The sequence below is a fragment of the Babylonia areolata genome, chromosome 21 (genome assembly GCF_041734735.1).
Source record: "Babylonia areolata isolate BAREFJ2019XMU chromosome 21, ASM4173473v1, whole genome shotgun sequence".
Classification (NCBI taxonomy): domain Eukaryota; kingdom Metazoa; phylum Mollusca; class Gastropoda; order Neogastropoda; family Buccinidae; genus Babylonia; species Babylonia areolata.
In genome coordinates, this window is record NC_134896.1 from 32107659 (window position 1) to 32116065 (window position 8407).

Below are 8407 nucleotides of genomic sequence, written 5' to 3' on the forward strand. Positions count from 1 at the left end.
GGGGCGGTGTAACCGGAGTTTGTTTGTCTCTGGATGTGGATTTTATACGAGTCTCTGTGTTTGTGCATGTGTTTTGAGTGAGTGTGTGTGTGTGTGGGGGGGGTGGGGATTTTGTTTGTGTATGTGTGCATGTGTTTTGTGTGAATGTGTGTGTGAGTGTTTGTGCATGTGTGTGTGTGAATCTATGTGTGTGTGCGTGTGTATGTGTGTGAGTGCAGCATATCATGGACAAACTGCAGTCCCGAAGTTAGGAGAACCAGCCAGTTGAAGCAGTCAGTGTCGTCGTTGTAGGTGTTGTCTTACCTGTTTGGGCAGCATGACCACGTTGTGTCGTCAGCTGGATAAAGTGAACATCATATAGCTTAGGTTTGAATTTGTTCTTTGTACAGTCATGTCATCAACAAGATAAAGGGAATATCGTATGGCATAAGTTTGTTGTTCTTTGTACAGTTGTGCCATCATTGGAACATCGTATGGCATAAGTTTGTTGTTCTTTGTACAGTTGTGCCATCATTGGAACATCGTATGGCATAAGTTTGTTGTTCTTTGTACAGTTGTGCCATCATTGGAACATCGTATGGCATAAGTTTGTTGTTCTTTGTACAGTTGTGCCATCATTGGAACATCGTATGGCATAAGTTTGTTGCTCTTTGTACAGTTGTGCCATCAGCTAGTTGAAGTGAACATTGTTTACCATAGGTTTGAATATGTTCTTTGTACAGTCATGTCGTCAGCTAGCTAAAGTGAGCATCATATGGCATAGGTTGGGATTTGTGCTTTGTACTGTGTGTCATCAACAAACTGAAATGAACACCGTATGGCGTAGGTTGGGATTTGTTCTGTGTACTGTGTGTCATCAACAAACTGAAATGAACATTGTATGGCGTAGGTTGGGATTTGTTCTGTGTACTGTGTGTCATCAACAAACTGAAATGAACACCGTATGGTGTAGGTTGGGATTTGTTCTGTGTACTGTGTGTCATCAACAAACTGAAATGAACACCGTATGGCGTAGGTTGGGATTTGTTCTGTGTACTGTGTGTCATCAACAAACTGAAATGAACATTGTATGGCATAGGTTGGGATTTGTTCTGTGTACTGTGTGTCATCAACAAACTGAAATGAACATTGTATGGCATAGGTTGGGATTTGTTCTGTGTACTGTGTGTCATCAACAAACTGAAATGAACACCGTATGGCATAGGTTGGGATTTGTTCTTTGTACTGTGTGTCATCAACAAACTGAAATGAACATTGTATGGCATAGGTTGGGATTTGTTCTGTGTACAGTTGTGTTGTCAGCTAGCTAAAGTGATCATAATATGCGATAGGTTTGAATGTGTTCTTTGTGCTGTCATGTTGTGAACAAGATCAAGTAAACATTGTGTGGTAGGTTTGAGTATGTTTTTTGTATAGTCATGCCATCAGCTAGCTAAAGTGATCATAATATGCGATAGGTTTGAATGTGTTCATGCCATCAGCTAGCTAAAGCAAACATTGTATGGCATAGGCTGGAACTTGTTCTTTGTACAGTGATTGTCGTGAGTGCCAAGGTCATGATTGTGAAAGCCGGTGTGATGTTGTGGGGTGAAAAAGGAGAGTTGAGTTGAGAAGACTGAAAATGGGATTGTTTACAGGGACCTAACAACGCAATTTAACTGTGGCTTTGAACAGCTGTTCACACATGAGTGGCAGGCTGTTCGAAGTGTTTCATAGGACCAAGGAGATAGTTCAGTGGTTTGGTAGCTTTGGTTGAACTGAAAATTGCAATGGTGTTCGGCAGAGGAGGATGACACCTTTTTTTTAAATTTCTTATATTAGAATCTGCTCATGGCTGATGACAGAGCTGTCATCCCTCCGTTTTTGCAGAGTTCAGTAAGTTGACATGCCTCATGTGCACTACCAGTGTCAGTCCACTGACTTGGGGTTGGCTCTCAAAGACCTGAACAATGCTTTGGGTTTTTGTGCAGATCAGGCATTTGCTATAAAGAAGGTGAAAAAAGAGAGACATTTGAACGGATATGGTTTAGCATACATGGATGATTCTGTACCCTTTGACACTTCCTTGAAACTATAACCGAAACAGGGGACAGTTATGGGGAAATCCTCTGGCAGTGGTGATTATTGCTTCTGGAGGAATGTGCAGTGACTGAAGTCCTGTGGACACTTGGGTTACAAGGGGTGGGGAGGACCTCCATTCATTGAATCATGCAGGACTGAAGGTAGTGGTGAGTGTTTGAGTGCTTCTGGACCTGAGTGTTTGAGTGCTTCTGGACCTGATTCAGTGCTTTAGTACCTGATTTAGTGTTTCTGGACCTGATTGTTGATTGCTTCTGGACCTGAATGTTTGAGTTCTTCAGGACCTGATTGTTTGAGTGCTTCTGGACCTGAATGTTTGAGTTCTTCAGGACCTGTTTGTTTGAGGGCTTCTGGACCTGATTGTTTGAGTGCTTCTAGGACTGATTGTTTGAGTGCTTCAGGACCTGATTGTTTGAGTGATCCAGGATCTGATTGAGTGCTCCTGGACCCGATTGATTGGGTGCATCTGGACCTGATTCAGTGCTTTTGCACCTGATTGAGTGTTTCTGGACATGATTGTTGAGTGCTTTTAGGTCTGATTGTTTGAGTGCTTCAGGTCCTGATTGAGTGCTTCTGGACCTGATTGTTCAAGTGCTTCTGGACCTGTGTCTGAGTGATTCTGGACCCGACTGTTTGAGTGCTTCAGGACCTGATTGTTGAGTGCTTCTGGACCTGATTAAGTGATCCCTGACCTGATTGAGTGATCCTGGATCTGATTGTTTCAGTGCTTCTGGACCTGACTGTTTGAGTTCTTCAGGACCTAATTGTTTGAGTGCTTCTGGGCTCCTTGACCTCACTGAGTGCTTCTGGACCTGATTGAGTGCTTCAGGACCTGATTGGATGAGTGCTTGGTGATCTGGTTGTTTGTTTCTTGACATGATCGTTTTGAGTGCTTCTGGGTCTGATTGTTTGAGTGCTTTTTGACCTGTCTAAGTGTTTCTGGATCTTGTTTTTAACAAACACTGTAGCTGGTGACAGTTCTCATTATTTTGTGAAATTGGTGTTGGTGTAGTCTCCCCTCGTTGGCAGCCATATTTTTAACGTTTTAATTTTAATGTTGAGTTTTGAACATGTTGTTGTTGTGTCCAGTGTTACTGGGTGTGACATGATCACATAGGTGAAGGAGAGCGTGCATGGGAGGAGTCTGTGTGAGGAAGAGGCAGTTTCATGTTTCATTTTTACTGTACTGTTACAGTACTGCAGGTTTTGCTGTTGACAGTGTGGGTGTGGGTGTGGGAGTGGGGGTCGTGTCTGATACGGAGTTCAGCATTGTTTTAATTTGTATTATTTTTATTTTGTTTGGTTTTTATGTACATGCATGCACACGCGTGCACACACACACACACACACACACACATACACACACACACACACACTCACACACACACACACATTTATGACAATTTTGAAGGCCTGACCAACATGTTGTGTTTTTGACATAGGTTAGGCATCCGCTTCATTTTTTTTTTCTCTCTCTCTCTCTTTGTTTTTTTGTTTGTTTTTTTTTTAATGCAGGAGTGGTGTAGCATGTATGGATCAGCCCACAAGCTTTGACACCTCTCCAAAACTGAAACCAATTTGAAACTGATCCATTTTAATTTTACTGTACTGTTACGTCTGTTTTTTTTATGTTGTACAATAGTATCTGGACTGACAGAGGTGGGATTGCTCATCTCTTGATGCTTACCTGATGAAATTATGGTGCTTAGAGCCTCGCCGACCACTAAGGCCATCTCAAGGCTATCGCCACGTTAATACCTACTACAAGGGTAAAAAACAAACAATTAAAACGAGTCACCACTTTAAACTTTCCACTCAAAGTTTAAAAAACTTCCATAGTTTAAAACCTTCAAATCTGATTAAAAATGTTCACTTCTTTCAAGAAGTCCATCAGCGCCCACGGAGGGACATCACAAAACAAGGTCTTCAAAGAAACCGCCGTGTAATGTCTGTGTCTAACGTCATGCAGATCCCAACAGTCAAGGAGCACGTGTTTCACGGTGAGAGGCTCATCACAGGGAATACATCGAGGGGCCTCTTCCCCCTTCAACAAGTAAGAATGAGTAAAAAAAAAAAAAGTGTGCCCCGCATGCAGTCTGCACAGCACAGACTCCTCCTTTCTGTTCTTCACCCCCGAAGGGAATGCTTACCTGATGCTCTTCCACTCTTTTCTTAAAACTCATCTTTTCCGAACCGGTCTGTCAGCACTTACAGTATCTTAATTCTACAATGCCACCCTATTCCTGCCAGCTCACTTGGCACTTATGAGAGAGAGGGGTGGGATAGAGGGAAAGAGGTTATGAGTGGTTGATGTTATTTTAAACTTTTTCTTTCATGTAAAGCGCCCTGAGCTCTTAGAGAGAAAGGGCGCTGTACGAATGCACATTGTTGTTAGTATTGTTATTATTTGGTGTTGCTTGTCTGCTTGATTGGGTTGACTGGTTGGTGAAGTTCCATCGTTTACAGACCTGGTGTTCTTGTCTGCTTGATTGGGTTGACTGGTTGGTGAAGTTCCATCTTTTACAGACCTGGTGTTCTTGTCTGCTTGATTGGGTTGACTGGTTGGTGAAGTTCCATCTTTTACAGACCTGGTGTTCTTGTCTGCTTGATTGGGTTGACTGGTTGGTGAAGTTCCATCTTTTACAGACCTGGTGTTCTTGTCTGCTTGATTGGGTTGACTGGTTGGTGAAGTTCCATCTTTTACAGACCTGGTGTTCTTGTCTGCTTGATTGGGTTGACTGGTTGGTGAAGTTCCATCTTTTACAGACCTGGTGTTCTTGTCTGCTTGATTGGGTTGACTGGTTGGTGAAGTTCCATCTTTTACAGACCTGGTGTTCTGAGGTCCTTTCTGCACAGACCTCTGGCAGCTTGCCTGCTTTGTAATGACTGATTGACGGGCACAATAGCCGAGTGGTTAAAGCGTTGGACTGTCAATCTGAGTGTCCCGGGTTCGAATCACAGTGACGGTGCCTGATGGGTAAAGGATGGAGATTTTTCCGATCTCCCAGGTCAACATATGTGCAGGCCTGCTAGTGCCTGAACCCCCTTTGTGTGTATATGCAAGCAGAAGATCAAATACGCACATTAAAGATCCTGTAATCCATGTCAACGTTCGGTGGGTTATGGAAACAAGAACATACCCAGCATGCACACTCCCGAAAATGGAGTATGGCTGCCTACATGGCGGGGTAAAAACGGTCATGCACGTAAAAGCCCACTCGTGTACATGCGAGTGAACGTGGGAGTTGCAGCCCACTAACGCAGAAGAAGAAGCAGAAGGTATTGCTTTTCTGCTTGATTGGGTCGACTGGTTGGTGCAGTTCCATCTTTTACAGACCTGGTGTTCTGAGGTCCTTTCTGCACAGACCTCTGGCAGCTTGCCTGCTTTGTAATGACTAGTTATCCTGGCAGTGTATAGAAACTCATTTCTTAGCATGTTGTAAAACTGGTCATGACTGATGTGAGAAAGCAGTGTTCTTGTTAATCATGCCAATGTGTAGAAAGTCATTTTTGTGTGTGTGTGTGTGTGCTTTGTAAAACTGGTCATGATGTGATGGGAGAAAATCATTTTCCAACACGAATACATATGGGGGTTTTTTGGTTGTTTATTTTTTCCAAGAATGCAGTATAAAATTTATCCACATGTGATGAAAGAATAGATAAGTGTTTGTGGTTTCTGTAACTTGTCGCCACCAGATTTGCACACAGTGACCTATCTCGTGACATGTACCATCCCCACAGTGCAGCATCTTTGTGAATGTCACTTACTGTAAACTACTTTATAAACATCTGATATCTGGTAAATGGTGCCCCGCACCCCCCCTCTCCCCTCACCCCCTGCTCCCCCCATTTTGGGTTAAAACTATGCATTGGGTAAGATACCTTGTAAATACCCACCCCACAATTTGGAAAAAAAGAGAAAAAAAGAAATAATGATAATCCAGTTTTTAGTAAGTGATTGTGTTGTCCTACCAAGAAATGTAGATTTACATCTGGACATAAAGAATCAAATGCCTGTATGAAATGTTGATGTGTCTTTGAAACAAACAAAACAAGTGTGATCATGACGCCACCCCATGACACACTGTCTTGTTCTTGTAGCCTGTGCTGGGGAACAAATCTTATACAGGGTGCAGGGTCTCCTTTGGTGTGTGGCCTCCTGGCGACCTAACATCGATGGTTCCCTGTGGACTGCCGACGCTGGAACTGCGACGGACGTGTATGGGGGAATCTAAATGAGCGGCATGGGAGTAATGCCACTGAAACGGTGCAGATGATGGGACAGAAAAAAAAATCTTATACAATTGATTTTAAACTCGGCATTGGATTGTCTTACTGATATTGTATTTCTAACAACAGATTTCTCAGGCATGGAGTAAACAGCCAGCCAGTGTATATGGTGAAATTAATTAACTCTTTCACCACCATAGGCAACTTAATTCAACCAGATAGTTCACCACCATAGGCGACTTCTGTTGAACAGAAAGTTTGCTGCCATAAGCGACTTCAGTGAACATCAAGGGGACATGTTTAGACCATTTATCACATTGTACCACAGCTTGTCAACTGCAGCCAGTTTCCTGCGCAATAGAACAATGGCTAACCTTCGCCCCGTGACTGAGTTTGAAGTGAATAAGTCCACTGTGTTGCATTGACATAAACCAGATAGTATGACTGGAGAGCACGTGTCTGGAATATTTGGCACTGGGAAGTGTTTTTCACACAAAAACGTGGTAGTGAAAGAGTTAATGGTTTGGGTTCCAATACCCAGTAAACATCCACCACCAACTCTAGGGTGAAGTTTGTGCAAAGAGGGGGTGGGCACTTAAAGAGTAGTTCACAATACTTTTCAGTTTTGATAAAGTTTCTTATTCAAGAGTTTGAAAGCAGCTGCATTAGGCACAGTGCTTCTTCTGTGATTGCGGGCTGTAACTCCCACATTCACTCATATCTACTTGTGGCATTTTTTAACACGACCTTTTTACCCCGCCATGTGACGAGCATAACAATTCAGTGGTTAACCCAGTGCTGGATCCTGGTCATAGCCGCTGGTGGGTCAAGGGTGGTGATTTTTCCAATCTCCCATGTCAACAGATAAGCAAAAGTGCTAGTGTCTGAACTCCCTTTGTGCGTATCCGCACACAGAAGATCAAACACGCATGTTAAGGATCCCGTAATCCTTGTCAGTGTTCGATGGGTTACGTAAACAAGCACATAGCCAGCATGCACACCCTCCCCTCCCCCATCCTCCACAGCATGCAACCCCAGCTGCAACCAGGATTCAACACCAGGACTGTCAGATTGACAGTTCAACGCTTTAACCACTAGTCTGTCGCTACAGACTTACTATTGGGAGATCAGCATTGGAGCCATCAGTGTGTTTGATTCAGGGGAAGACCCAGCTGGAACCAGAAAATTCCCATAGCAATTTCTCTAGACTTTCAATGGAGTTCAAACCACAATCTGCCATTAATTGTTTCGTCGTGCTAACCAATACGCCACAGCGAATCTCTGTTTTAAGAATAAATTGGATTTGCTTTCACTGGATGGCTGTCTCAAATTATAGTATATATAAAAAAAATTTTTAAAAACACATAAAAAACAACAACTAAAAGTAAGTCTGCATTGTATAAAACGGTTTTGATCATTACTGTTGTTATGACAATATTTTATTGTGGACTCCAACTTTTACGCTGTTGGTCTGTATCAGTGGAAATAATACTGTCCCAGATGTGGCTGTCTTGTAATTTGTGGACAGTGTACCTGGGAGAAAGAGAGAGAGACTATGTGTGTGTGTGTACTCCTTGTATGTATGTATGTGAACACGTGGCACTGGCAGATTTAACAGTGATGATTTAATTCCAAAATACTGGCAGTGAATTTCTCAGTGCTGTGTGCTTAATGCATACATCTACAGGTTTATTTGTTGTGTGTTTTTCTGTGAATAAATTTCATTCTGTAGGCAAATGTAGAAATGCAAAATTATGAGAAATGATATTCGGAAGAACTGTCTCTCTTCTCCAGTCGGCTGCTTTGTTCAAAGGTCAGGCATCAGCTGTTTTTGTTTGCTTTAAAATATATATATATATATATATATATATATATTCAAATGATCTCAGACCTTGGCAGGTAAAATGGAGAAAAAGATTACTGATGTCCTTCAAATAATCCCAGAGCTCAGCAGGTAAAAGGCAGAAAGAGACCAGTTGTGCGTCTCTTACACCCCCACTGCAGTTTCTGGTCTGAAAATAAAATTTGTTTTGCATACTCATGCTGAGATGAATTCAACTGTCTCTTTGAGCAAATAACTGTAATAATGCTAACAGCA

At 42.5% G+C, this 8407-nt stretch overlaps 1 protein-coding gene across 2 annotated transcripts in view; it reads left to right on the forward strand.

Annotated features, from left to right (window-relative positions):
- The window catches only part of LOC143296692 (cap-specific mRNA (nucleoside-2'-O-)-methyltransferase 1-like), a 46989-nt gene extending 38834 nt beyond the window's left edge, over positions 1-8155 (forward strand). For both annotated transcript variants that reach the window (XM_076608724.1, XM_076608725.1), the window contains exon 22: positions 1-8155. This exon is cut by the window's left edge and continues 458 nt beyond it. The gene's annotated coding sequence lies outside the window, so the exon portion shown is untranslated.
- The last annotated feature ends 252 nt before the right edge of the window (positions 8156-8407 follow it).